This window comes from Manis javanica, chromosome 10, assembly GCF_040802235.1.
Source record: "Manis javanica isolate MJ-LG chromosome 10, MJ_LKY, whole genome shotgun sequence".
NCBI lineage: Eukaryota > Metazoa > Chordata > Mammalia > Pholidota > Manidae > Manis > Manis javanica.
In genome coordinates this window covers 910338-924221 of record NC_133165.1, presented here as the reverse complement: position 1 = coordinate 924221, position 13884 = coordinate 910338, and the positions used below count along the sequence as shown (strand labels likewise).

At 60.4% G+C, this 13884-nt stretch overlaps 1 long non-coding RNA gene across 1 annotated transcript; it reads left to right on the top strand.

The window, feature by feature from the left end:
- Positions 1-281: 281 nt before the first annotated feature.
- On the top strand, positions 282-4945 carry LOC140843707 (uncharacterized). The gene is made up of 5 exons (XR_012121706.1): positions 282-918; positions 1196-1278; positions 1788-1996; positions 3735-3900; positions 4573-4945. It is a non-coding gene; the product is annotated as an uncharacterized lncRNA (long non-coding RNA).
- The last annotated feature ends 8939 nt before the right edge of the window (positions 4946-13884 follow it).

The following is a 13884-nucleotide window of genomic DNA, read 5'->3' as shown; positions in this document are numbered from 1 at the left end:
AGACCCAACTTACCTGGACCCAAGGCTTGTCTCCTCGCTATCAGTCAGCACCCCAAACCCCTGGTGCGGAGTCGGGGTTCCCCACTGCCCAGGCCCCTAAGATGACGAGGATACAGGACCAGGTTCTCAACCCCTGGTTTTCTGGGCTCTGCTGTGGTGTGAGTGTCTGTGTCCCCCAAGTCCACCTGTTGAGACCCACCCTCCAGTGTGATGGTATCAACAAGGGGGCCCTGGGCGAGGTGGGGGCCAGGGTGACTAGGTCCTGAGCAGGAGCGTGAATGGGATCGGTGTCCTCATAAGAGACCCCGCAGAGCGCCCTGGCACCTCCACCACATGCAGACACAGGCAAGTTGGCTGTCTGCACCCCGGGAGGGGGTCCCCATCAGACGCCAACCACGATGGCACCCCAATCTTGGATGCCCAGCCTCCAGGACTGGGAGAAAGAGATGTCTGCTGTTTGTAAGCCCCCTAGTCCGCGGCACTTGGTCACAGCAGCGTGAGCAGCTTGAGACACGTACAGTCTTTGCTGTGATTTCCCTTGTCTTGTGGTGAGTGCAGCTGCGCCCCCACCGTAAGGGCGGTCGCTCACCCAGACCCTCTAGGAGGTGCCCTGTGGATTGTCCCTTGAGCCTCATCTGGTCAAGGCGCCACCCTGGACCTCCTGTGTATGTCCTGTGTTCCTGCAGAGCCCTGAGCCCCGGTGAGCCAGACTCCCACTGAGGACACCCGGGGACAAAGAGTCCACAGCTTCAAGCATCAGCCCGGCACCCTGATGGTCGGCGTGAGCTCTGGGGACCCCGGGCGAGCAGTGTCCTCGTCCCAATGGGGCTGTTAAACCGTGTACCTTCCAGCTGAGGGAAAATGAGAGAGGAGAAGACGCCCGTGACAGAAGGAGGTCACTCACCAGGCAGCTGCTCAGTAAGGCACAAGGACACTGCCGACAGGGAGAGCCATGCCTCAGCGGGGGCCCGGGACACCTGCCCTGCTCCTGGCCTCCCAGCTGCAGCCCAGGCTCCACCAGCATGGGGGGTGGCCAGGTCTGCGGTGAGTGGCCAGGACAGCAGAACCAGGGGGTCTCTCAGCTGTCAGGCCATAGGCTGCCTGTGGGCAGGGGCCTCAGAAAGAATGCCCCTGGGGCTGTGGGGAGCCCACATGGGGCCCCCCAAAAGACATGTCCGCATCCTGATCCCCACAGCTTGTGAGCAGGACCTCATTTGGAAAAGGCTTTTTGCAGATGTTATTAAGCATCTAGAGATGAAACCATGCTGGACCGTCCAGGTAGGTCCTCCATCCCGCGACAGCGTCCTGACAGGAGAGTAAATGTGGGGGCACAGGCAGGCACGGGCAGAGGCCGGTGGGCATGCCGCAGCCCAGGCACACTGAGGGTCTGCCCCAGTCAGGAGGCCTCCAGGCCCCTGCCCCACCCCTCTCTGCAGCACTGCACTTGAGAAGGAAGCCCGCTGGCCTTCGGGCTGGGCCCTGTCCTCTGGGGTTGGAGGCCTTGTGGGGGGCTGCACCCCTCCAGCCTTGCCGTGGGAAGCACCAGGCTGGGCAGATGGGGCCTGCAGGGAGGGACTGTCTGATGGCTCGAGGCGCTAAAAATATCCCAACTCACAGCCTCTGTCCCAAGAGCACTTCCTGGAGGCGGCAGGGCCTGGCCTGGAGGGCCCCCGACAGTCGCGGCTCTGGAGCTCCGGGTCCAGGTTCTGGGACTTTACAAGGTCCTGGCCCAGGCCCAGGCCGTTCACTGCCTCCTCAGGGCTGAGGCTCAATCTCTCTGCCCACAGGCAAAGATTCAAACCAGGAAGGGAAAGGCCAGAGAGCTCACAGGAGAGATGTGTGTGGTCCGAAAGGAAGACATCGCCAGGGACTCGCTGTGCTGCTCTGGCGGTTCCCGGCCCCACCAGCAGCCTGGGCGCTCCGGCCGGCCCCATGGGGAGGAGGAGGGGGTGTCCAGGAAGTGTGGCTGCGAATGTGGGTGCCTGTGTCTGAGCAGGTGTGTTCTCAGCGGCTGGGGTGGGGTACAGTCGGCGAGCAGCTAACTGCCCTGGGCGGCACCCGGGAAGCCACGACAGCAGTCACCCAGCTCCAGGGCAGCGCCCGTGACGCTCCTTCACTGCAGACTGGTTCGCACCGACAGAGGGTGTGCAAAGGAAACCCCCGTGTGTGTCCTCTGCCGGCTCCCGTGTTTCTGTGTGGGGCTCTCCTTTCGGGATGAACACTGTACCCCGAACACTGTACCCCAAGGTTCGTTTGTCTGGGTTTCTCCGTGATGACTGCACAATGTGTATCGATCATGGTGCTCAGTAACTAAGCTGTGGCCCTGAGACTTGTCGGGTGTCAAATGGCCCTGTCACCTTAGAGCACTGGGTGCCCGAGCTCCCATATGCTGACTGTGACCTGCGCTGAGGTAGCCTTTGAGCCAAGTGAACCCACATTCCATGTTGTTTCCAGGTCCCCTGTAAACATCTCCATGACTTACTGGGGTTTTAAACTATGGGCAGTGCACCATCTTCCTGCGGGTTTAAACCTTCAGTGTCAAGTGGGCAGATGCGCAGTGAGCAAGTTGCCATGTGTTCTTAAGCAGGGAATGTACCTGCTTAGAGGTGAAAGCTCAGCTCCGCCGCTACCTGGGCAGCGGGTGGTATAGTGCTCAGGGGGACCTGCACTGTTTAGAGTGGGAATTTCAGCTTCAGGCTAAAATAAACTCATGTGGGCACTCTGGGGATTGGTGGGGTACAGTGACAGGCTGGTGAATGTTCAGCTCCTGGTCCTGGTCCTGGTCCCCGCGTCTGTGCTGCTGACCCCGCCCCTGCTGCGGACCTTCGCCCGGACTCCTCCCGCGGTGTGGGACTCTGGGGTGGGACGTGCCCAGGAAAGTGTAGCGATGCCTTCTGCATCTCCTCCTCCTCAGCCTTCTCCCGCCTTTGGGGGAACAAAAAGTTTTGGTTCCAGGGCCGTCTATGGGACCTGGGTGGGAAGGGGGTTTGGCAGCCGTCAGATGGGGTCGGGTCCCCATGCTCCATGAGCCTCCCGCATCAGGGGTGCGCGGGGACTGGCCAGACCTCTGCAGGGCCTTCTGCGTCTGCGGGGTGCGTCTCTGGCGCCTTGGACAGGAGCAGCAGCACCTTTGTAGTGGTAGCCGCCTCTGTGGGTCCTTCCTTGGACCTGGACTTCCTCTGGGCTCAGCTCCTGGTCCTGGTCCCCGTGTCTGTGCTGTGACCCTGCCTCTGCTGCAGATCTTCACTCGGACTAAGCCCGTATTTGTACCACTTGCCAGTTTGTGACCCATTTCAAGCTGCCAACAGAAAGCCACTCTGGTAGCTTCCGTAAGATTTTCTGCACAACTGTGATGTCTGTGCATGAAAACAATTTTATTTTTTCTTCCCAAACTTTCAGACTTGTTTGCATTTTCTTGACTAATAGCCCTGCTGGGACTCGGGACAGTGTTGAACAGAAACAGCGGCGAGGGCGGTCTTGTCTTGTTTCTGACAGGGGAGGGGCTGCCAGTCCTTCTCCACCAGGGACACGCTCACTAAGGGTTTTCACAGACACCCTGAGCAGGTCCCCGAAGTTCCCTGCTTTGTGTCCCCCATGGGACATCTGGCCCCAGGGGTGGCTACCTTATCAGGGTGACCAGCACCCCCGGGCCCTGCTGGCCTGAGGCCTGTAGAAGGCCGGGGACCCTCCTGCCACTCTGCACAGGAATAAACAGCATTGGTGTTTATCGGTAGGGCTGGCTGCGTGTCCCATGTGGAACCTGACGGGGACGGGATCCATCCTCATCTCAGTAATGAAGTCACAGAAGAAGCCATGAATCCAGGAAAATTAAAATGTTGGCATCTGCTGGGCAGAAATGCCCGTGTGTCCTGCAGCTGCTCCCTGGCCAGAGAGGGGCAGGTGAGGAGGTATCTGGGTGGAGGAGGTTGGGGGGCTATCATTGTCCCCTGGGCCCTGCACTGGCCCTCCTGGGCTGGCCGGGGACCTCCTGTGTCGAGGGCCCTGTTTCCTAAGGGCCCTGTGGAGGCAGAGGGTTTGCTCAGGGGCCTTGAGGGCCAGAGAGGGACCCAGCACCAGCCCAAAGCTCCACCCCAGGCCCGGTCCCCAGCTACATCCAGCACCACCCCTGATGTGCAGGGCTTTACCTCCGCGAGACCTGGGCCATGGGCTGCACTCGGCTCAGGTGGACTTTCGCTTTACTGTGTAAGGTCTCCCAGGAGCTCCCTGCCCTGGGACCCCTGCCGCCAAGCCCTCACCCCATGAAGGCATCCCAGGAGGCCCAATCCCACCTGTCTCTACCAGACCCAACTCTGCACCCCCGAAACAGACCTGCCTCCCAGCTGAGGCAGGTCTCCCCTGGGGCCGGGGCACCTCAGATCCGCAGTCACAGGCCCACATCCTCAACCCCACCCCGGCTCTCTACCCCCACCCTGGCTCCCCGTGCTCGCCCGGCAGCCTTGTGATACCCTTTCCCACCTTTGTCACCCAAACTCTCTCCCTTTTCTGTTGGTAATTGGGAAAGGGCTTAAGACATTAATTCATACTAAAATGTCAATGGTTGCTACCGCTCAGTACACAGCCCCTACCAGAAGGACTTTGAAGGAGCCCAAGGAGGACGACATTTAACCCAAAGGGATGTGCCGATGGTGGGACTTTACTGAGGGGCTGTTTGGGGAAGTAAGACTTTCCGATGCTTCTCACGCCCTTTGTGAGGATCGAACACCCATCAATCCTCTAGGGACTACCGGCTCGTGGCTCTGTGGTGGTCTGGGTTTGATTGATTCACCAAGGGAAGTGCCAAATGCCCCGTGGGCAGCAGGCAGAGATGTGGACAAGATAAATGAGGCCCGTGTACCCCAGGCAGCAGTGGGCTGCTGAGGGGCTGTGCCAGCCGGAGGACAAATGTCCGCCTTATCACAGCCACTGCCAGACACACACTTGTTACTGAGGCAAAAATTCAGTTCTGTTTTCTTTTGCCCTCACCTTTTCGGACAGTTAGAAGGTGATAACTAATAAAAAGTGGGAAGAGAAAGCCTCGGTGTGCCCCTTGTTGTCTGAAGGTGCAGGGGAATCACAACTGCATCTGTCAGGCCCAGCTCAGAGCCGCCACCCAGGCAGGTGGGGGGACCCGACACAGAGGGCTCCATGCGCTGCAGGGCTGGTGTTGCCCAGCTGTGTTGGGAAGGAGGGTGGGGTCGAGCACCTGCCCTGGGCATAGAGTCTGTGCATTGAGGTGGCTAAGTCACACCTAGAGCATGGCAGGTGCCCAAGAAACAGGCAGACAAGGAGCCCAGGGAAGCTCTGGCTGGGCAGGCAACACGTGGCCATCAGGAGCCCCTAGCACTCAGGTGCTGATGGAGGTTCCCCAGCAGGGCTGAGCCCCGCTGCCCAGAGACCCAGCTGCCCAGAAGCAAAAGCGGCTCTTGGCCGGGTCTTCCCAGGGAAGCCACCCTAACGTGCGCCTACTGTCACATGGTGGGTGCTCGGGCTCACTAAGCCACCAGGCTGCCTCGTCCCCTCACCACGCTGTCTGCTCCAGTGCTCCCCATCTCAGCAAATGGCCTGCTCCAGCCAGACTCAGCCCCACACCCTGCTCGGCCCCTCACCAAGGTCCGCGTACATGGAGGGGGAGAACACGCCTGTTTGGACCTCAGTCCTGGGCCCCACCTCACTCTGAACCCTCACCCAGGCCAGCCTCCCAGGGGTCTCTCCCCAACCCCCAGCCTCTGAGCCATCACTTCAAGGCCTGACACACTAATTATACTAGAGTATTGGTGATTGAACACTGGTGCTGGCTTCACTGGCAGTGGGGACGGCTCCCTGGGGTGCCCATTTCCAGTGGGAACAAGATATTGCCGCTGGCCACAGACCCTGTGGGGGAGACACTCAGAATGGCTGGGCAGGCTGGGCACCCTCAGAGGTCAGCACGGCTGCTGGCCAGTTCCGAGTGGAGGCTCTATGAGGACAGCCCACGTGCGGGGCAGAGGGGACAGCTCCCATGACTGGTGGCCGTGTCTCCCTGCTCCATGGACAGTCTTGCCACATGGCTGGGAAACAGTGCCCGAGGCTAGAACCTTTCGGGGCCTTGCCTCTCGGCCATCTGACTTCAAGATGATGCATGCACCTTGCACCCTAGCCCATGGCATGGGTGTCCTCCCATGGTGGGTGACATCCCCCGGTGCCCGCAGGGCCTGGCACAGCCTCACACTCTCTGAGCCTTGATACCCCTGAGTGAGGTGGTGATGTTAAGGCTTTTGAGGCCACAGTGGGGACTGGTGTGGCACCTACCATGCCACCATACCTTCAGAGAATGCAGGGTCCATCAGGAACTGGGGGCACAGGCTGCTGGTCCAGCACCTTCGCTGCTTTCTGCCGCCTGGCTGTGACTCCCTGGCGCTCTCTGCCCATGTCTGCTAGGCTTCCCGACTAGTCCCACAAGGGCAGGGTCCCTGGACATGGAGCAAAGCGAGCGAGGAGCATGCAGGCACCTTTCAGGGCTCAGCTAGAAGCCTGGCAGGGCCTGTGCAGCCCCACCACCTGGAAATGGGGATGTTCTGGAACTCTCCACTCTCCACTGGGACCTTTCTGGCTGCTGCCCATGGACTTGCTTATGCTCCAAGGACACAATTTTTTCGGGAACAGGTTGGCTGTTGGTGAACGCGAGGTGCGTGGGCCTCCCTCGACCCTGAAGACCCCCGCCCGCACCCAGACAATGCCAGGCTTCGGCAGGGTTAGGCTGTTCCCGGCAGGGAGGCTGGCCCCAGGGCGGTGCCTCTCCCACCCCTCTTGGGGGCAGGAATGGAAGGGATGGGCCTTTCCTGCAAATGCTGCTCGAGTTTTCCCAGCTTGATGTGCTCTGACCCTGCCGTGTGAGGGGCTGTCCATAGCCCCAGTGGCCATGCGATGTCCCTGTGTTTGCCCAGTGCGTCCCCCTCAAAGCCCTTGGGGCCCGATGCCACTGGTCAGAAGTCAGAGAGCCCCCGGGCCACCTGAAATTATTTCCAGGGAGCAGGTGTCCCGGAGCAGGGCAGGGATGGAGTGCCTGGCAGGCTGGCCGCCCTGGTATCACGGCAGTGCCCCCCACCATTGGGCCAGTCCCTCCTCCCTGAAAAATGCCAGTGACACTGGCCAGTGACGCTGGGGAAGCCAGTACTAAGTGGAATTAGCAGAATGTTAAACAAAGCTGGGATGATTTACAATAAATTATGGAAATGCCTTTGGAGCCTCAGCCTCTGCCAGGCCCCGGTGGTGCCACATCTGCTTGACGCTGCAGTGGGGGAGGCTCCTGACCTTCATCACAGCTGGGAGGGGCTGTTCAAATATGTAGCAGTTGACCCTGTAACCTATTTAACTGTGAAAATAAAAAAATGTGCCCCTGGTGAACATACCAGAGGAGCCCAGAAGCAGGGGTGGCCTTGAGTCCTAGCTGGGCCCCCACAGTCTCTGCTGCCCTGCGCCCTGCATCTGGTGGCGACCCACCTTTGCTGGGGTCACCCACTTGGGTCCCCTGCAATGCTGTGTAAAGTGGGGGCCACCTCAGCACCCAGGGCAGCCCTTGGCTCCCCATGGAGACTTGCCCGGGATACCCGCCCCTCTGTGACCAGATGTCACCAACCAGCCAGTGCCACCTCCTGGAGAGGCCCTGGACCAGCTCCTGTCCCCTGGCTCTGTCCTCCTTGGCCACCTGTGGGTTCATGAGCTCCAGAGTTCTGCGTGGGGTGGAGGCGGGGAGGGATCAGAAGAGGCCAGTGCGACCACATCCCAAGGTCCCTGCTTCCCAGACGGTATGAGCTCCTGCTGGCCGGACGCTGTAAGGCAGCCCTAGGGTCCTGGGGCCTAGGAGCCCAGAGATGGCTCTCCTTCCCTGGTGCCCACCCGTCCAGAGCAGAAGATCCTGCCTTGGCCCCCACAGGGTCTCGGGTGTTAAAACATCCACCATGCAGGACTTCTTCACCTCACGCCGCCTCCACGGCCCTGTGGGGAGATGACGACCCACATGCTTCATTCGGAGCTCACAGCCCCGGGGGCTGTCACCTCAGTCAATTTTAGGATGTTTTCATCACCCAAAGGACCCCCCATAGCCTTCCTCCATGCTGTCTGTGGACTTACCCTGTCTGCACGTTTCACATAAGTGGAATCGTGGCCTTCCACGCCCAGCTTCTGTCATGAAGCATTGCGGTTTCCAGGTCCAGCCACGTCGCGGCGGTCGGCACTGCTCCTTCCCGTGGCAGAGCAGTACTCCGGGGCGTGGAACAGGCCATGTCCAGTGCCCATCTGTCTTCCGGGCAGTGGGGTGTGCACATCTTTTGGCTGTCGCGAATCCTGCTCCTGTGACTGTGTGGGTGCTTCACTCTTTCGGGAACATACTTGGGGCAGGGGGCAGAGGGCTGCTGGTGGTATGGTTGACTATGCTTAACCCTCTGGGAGGAACAGTTAGCTCTATATCATCTGATGCAAGTTTGACTTCCCAGAGGAGGAAATTTAAGTTCAGAGAGGTCAAGACACTTGTCCAAGGCCACACAGCCAGTGAGTGCGCCGGAGCTGGGATTTGAACCCTGGCTGTGTGCTTGCAGAGCCCAAGAAAGGGCCTAAGCTCTCTGTCCCACGGCCTCCAGGTGGCGCGGGGTCCCACCCGACCCCGGGGCCTCACCTCTGCCTGAGGAAACTGAAGAGCTCTTCGTGGCCCTGTTCTCATGAAACCATCTCCAGGAGGCGCCGGGCCTGAGCCCGCATGTCCCTCGCCCCAGCGTGGTGCCACTGGGACGGCTCAGCACTTGGGATATGCTGTGGATCTCTTGGTCGGCCGCGCTCCTGCACTGGTCTGTGTCCCTCCACACACGTCCTGGGCAGGGAAGGGCCCCCCAGGCTCCCCTAAGCCGGCTGGCCGAGCCGCCATGTCCCCACCCCCTCACGCTCCCGGAGCTCAGCCCACTGGAATGGCAGCGAAGGTGACCGGGAGGGCGAGAAGGAGCAAGTCCCACATAAAGTGACGGCGGAGATGTCTAGACACCGGCAGAAAACGGTGTTTCTAGCCCTGCTGCAATAAAATGGAATGATTCTGCACTCAGCGCTGTTACAGGTTTAATTGTCTGATATTGAAACAAAGATTATTGTTGCTAAGACTCTAGCTGATACTGAAATGCTATGACTATTCTGGGAGTTGGGGTGCCCACCAGCTGCCTGTCTCTGAGACCCCCACCCCATGGTGACAGGGTCACCCGCCCGGCACAGCTTGGGTGCATGGTGTTCCCCAGGTTCCTTCAGGGGCCAGCAGAAGCCCCTTCAGCCATCCAGCCAGCACATTTATTTAGCACCCGCTGTATGCCAGGCACTAGCAAAGGACACCCACTCGCTCCACCCTTGAGGGCCTTTGGTCCAAAGCTCCACGGAGCTGCGCAGCTGCAAAATGAAGTCCTGGAAGCTTCCATGCTTCCTGCTTTGGGAGTCCAGGACCTCAAAGGGGCACTGCCAAAGCCACACCCCACAGAGCCCCCACGTTCCCCACAGTGACCCCAAGTGACCCGAGCTGGCAGGCCTGGGGTGGAGCCCGAAGCACTGAGCCTCCAGTGGGTGAGGAGGCGGGCACAGGCCGGCTCACACAGTGCTGGCCACTCAGGCACTGGAGTGCCTCCACTCCCCCAGTTCAGCACCCTGTCCCTGGGTGTCTGCTCTTTCAGAATGCCCTGACTCCTGGGGTGAGCACCCCAGAGCCTTGCAGGGGGCACCTGACTTGGGTGGGGCCCAGACACTCCCTCATCCCAAGACCCTCAAAGACCTGCTGTGCCTCACCTCCTTCCAGATAAAAATGTAGGACCCCTGGTCAACTCAAAATTTCAGATATAAAAAAATGTTTTTTAGTATAAGTATGTCCCAAATAGTGCATGGGTTACACTTATACTAAAAATTGTTCATTATTTCCCTGAAATTCCAAATTAATAGGCAGTCTATATTTCTGTCTGCTTATCTGGCAGCCCCACCCTGAGGCTTCAGTGAGCAGAGTGGATGGTTTCTGTTCCCAGCTGGGAACTGGAAGGAGGCCTGAGGCCCAGGCACCACCTTTTCTTGTCCCCGGTGCCACCCAGCACAGCCCTGAGGGGACCCAGGAGGCAGGGTGTTGGGGCCAAGGTGGGGTGGGGTGGGGATGCAGGGCAGCCTATCTGGGAGGCTGGCAGGGCAGAGCAGACACGCTGCACGGACAGCTGGGGAAGACGTATCATCAGAGGCTCACTGTCCAGCTTGCTGTCCAGGCAGGGCAGCCCCAAATTTTGGCTGGCCCTTGGGCTGGGTGATATCAGACACGCACGGGGCCGAATGAAGCATCTGTCCTGGGGGCGGCCTGGCTGGGCAGGAGTACAGGCCTGATGCACGGCCCTGCTGCCTGCCCTAAGGGCCCTTCCCTGTAGAGCCTGATCCCCAAGTCCAAGGGGCGTGAGTGGCTCAGAGGGGCCGAGACGGAGCGGCCGCCCACAGCAAGCCCAGGACCCGAGCCCCCTGCTAGCTCCCCAGGGGCTTGGGGCTTGGACCCGTGCTGTGCAGCAGTTGACCCAGGCCCGGCCTCCACTCCCAGCCGCTGGCACTGCGAGGCTGCAGACTTAGGACTGTAGCCAGACACCCTCACCTGTCAGTGACACGTGTCCCCTCTTGCAGTCTTCTCCCAAATTTGCTGGGCATCTCCTGTCTTCCCACCTGGGGCAGGAATGTGACAAACATCAGAGGAAGCCACCGTCCTGCCTGAAAACACATGGGGAGGCAGGGCTGTGGGTGGGCAGTGCCAGCTAAACACAGTCTGGGCAGGAGCTGCTAGGGTGGGCTCCATGTGGCCAGGGCTGGACCAGAGGGACCACGCGGCTGGTGGGTCTGCAGCCCTGAGGGATGACGGAGTGAGGCCTGTGTGGGCTCTGGCCAGCCCCGGGGTGGACAGGAGTGCCTGGGACACAGCAGTGTGGTGACTGTACTTGGTGATGGAGATGCCTCCAGGCCCGGGCTCCGGCAGGTGCCCACAGATCCTGATGGAAGTGGCCCCCCTGCCAAGGCAGGGGACCCTCAAGGTAGCCTGACCCACAGGGCCTCAGCCACACGCCCCAGGGTCCGCGTGCTGCTCCTAGGGGGCTTGTTTCTGCTTCCTGCTGGCTAAACTGATGGGCGTGTGTCCCCACCCCGCCAGATCTTTGTCAAGAAAATGCTTTGCCATAAAAAAAAAAAAAAAACACGAAATATCACAAAGCAAAGCAAATTTTCCAGAGGCCTGGAAAATTTAAAAGAAAATACATCTGAACACCCTGTACAGCTTAATTAAACAATTTTAATGCCAATTTTCAAATCGTCCTATGCTTCGTCTCTCTTTAACATTCCTTTCTAGCAATGTGAATGTATCACTGTTTCATTGTCTTTAACGCTACCTTCTAATCTCGTATCAATGTATCATCTGCTGTTCATTTCCCTCCTGGAGGCCGAGGCTACCCGCGTGGGAGCACACCCCATGCCCACCCATCAGGTGCCACGCACGCAAGTCAGTGAGCCCAGGGGGCGCAGAGCCCTTCCGAGACAATCTCGGCAGGTTCCCAGATGGAGGGAGGAGGACTCCTTCCCAGACCTTGAGGTGGAAAATGCACCCCCCCAGCCCCCACCCTGGTGTCTGTGTGGCTGCCCCCCAGTCTGTAAATGGGCCATGGGATGCCTGAAGGCAATAGGCTTTGTCAGGTTACAGATGCTGTCTTTAAAAAATAATGTCTATTTAAAAATCCATGTTCCTGCCCCTGGTGGAGACGTCTCTAAGACAGCATGACAGAGAAAGCAAAGTCAGCCAGCGGCATTCAGAAGGACACACAGCCTGCCTCCCCCAGGGGGTTTGCCTGGAGGACCCCCCTGCCCTTCCCCCTCAGCACTCTACTGGCAGGCCTACTGCCCAAATGCTGTAGGCTCTGGTTCTTCCCAATCCTCAGCCCTCTTCTGCCTGCCACAGGGCCTTTGCACAGCCTGCTGGAAGAACCCCTAATACTCTGTAGCTGCTTCTTGTCTTCATGGAGGGTATATAGGACCCCCGTCTTGGCTCTCCAAGTCACGACACAGTTTGTACATCTTTTCTTCCTCTATCTACGATGTCTGTGGCTGCCTCCCTGCTGAAATGAAGCTCCAGGGAGCAAGGACAGGGCCTGCCCTAGTCACCGCTGCTGCGCCCCCAGTTCTATCCAGGGCCTGGCACACTGTCAACCTCCCAGTAGTTTCTGTCCAGCAAATCACTAACAGCCCCCAGGTAAAATCAGTCTTGAGCTTCACTCCAACAATGAGTGTGAAAAGGATCAGGGGGTCCAGGGAGCCCCTGCCCAGGATCCCGCTGTGCCCTCTGTGGCTGCTGGTCCTGTACGCTTCTCTGCAGGGCTGAGTTCTAGACCCTGGGCTCTCCTTGCTTTTTCCTCTCATTGGCTGGGAACCAAATTGCTCTTTGAGGGCCTTAATTACTGGCCATGGCCCTCTACCATTAAGTAGAACATTAAAATAGAATAAATGTTTTCCTTTTCTTGAGAAGTTCACATATACAAGAGGAGGTGGTGCTGAGCGGTGAGTGGCCCGCACCGGACACCACCCAGGACCTGCAAGAGCTGCCCTGCAGGCCCTACACCACCTTCCTCTGCCCTGAGTGTGGGCCCTTCCCGGGCTGCTACCTACGGGCCTTCCCTTCCAGGTGCCATACGGCGATTGCCTCCTACAGCTCTCTTCCAGAGCCAGTGCAGGTGGGGAAGCCCCCGCCGGCAGTGACCTTGCCAGAGCCCTTCCGGGTCCTGGGGTCCCCAAGAGGGCCCTAGCCCCTGCCCAGACCAGCAGCTGGAGAGGCCTCAGGCCCCTGGGGCCAACTGAGGGCCAGCCAACCTGCTTTGTCCACAGGAGGGGTGGGCTCTCCTGCACCCTGAGGTCGGGTGGCAGGAGCCAGGGAGAGCCCTCCCGGGCTGGCTGGGCTGTGGGGAAGGTGTGCACCCAGGGCCAATTCCACACACAGCAGACTGGTGGTCCTGGGGAAGTGAAAAGCGGGCAGAGCCTGGGAGTCTCAGGGCCATGGGGGGACAGGGGTGGACTGGAGTCCGGAACTGGGCCCCAGGCCCCTCACTGGGACACGCCCGCCCATCCCTGCAGTGAGCAGCTGGGGGGTCCAGGTGGGAGGTCCTTCTGCGGGCTTCTCAGCCTGGTACCGGCCCTGAGGTTCCAGCTGGCCCGTTAAGGGAGTGCGCCCGTCTGTACTCCTCCGTGAAGGGACCCCTGGAGCCGAGGAGCTTCACTGACCTGCCTCCAGGAATCTGACCACTGTGCTTATAGAGTGAGTCGGGGGCTACAGTAGGGCCTGCCCCTGCCCCAGGATCCCACAGATCTCCGCCCAGTAGGGGCTGGGAGCCGGACAAGCTCGACGAAGGTGCCGTGTGTGTGCGTGCGCGCGGTGTACCGGGAACCTGCGGATGTAGGCGCACCCAGCATCCCACCCATGCACACAGCCGCACATCACACGCGCGCGGTCACACCCAGGACACACACGCGCGGGGGAGGGATATGCGGCCTCGCGGCCTCAGCCGCCCACGCGTGCCCGCCCCCGCCCCGTTGGCGACCCTGGCCCGCGCCGCGGAGGGGGTGGGGAGCGGGCAGCGCGCCGCGGCGGGGAGGGGGAGGATTAGGCCCGCCTCCGCCGCTCAGGCCGCCCCCGCAGCGGGAGGCGGGGAGCTCGTGGGCACCGCCCCCCGCCCTCCGCCCCCCGCCGAGCCTCCTCGCGAGCGCCCCCTGGCGCCTCGCGCGGCGGGGGTTCCGGGGGTGCGGCGGGAAAGGGCGGGGAGCGACCGGGAGCGGCGGGGTCCGGCGTCGCCCTTGCGGACCCTGGGGACCCTCGGGCGCCCTTCGCCGTGG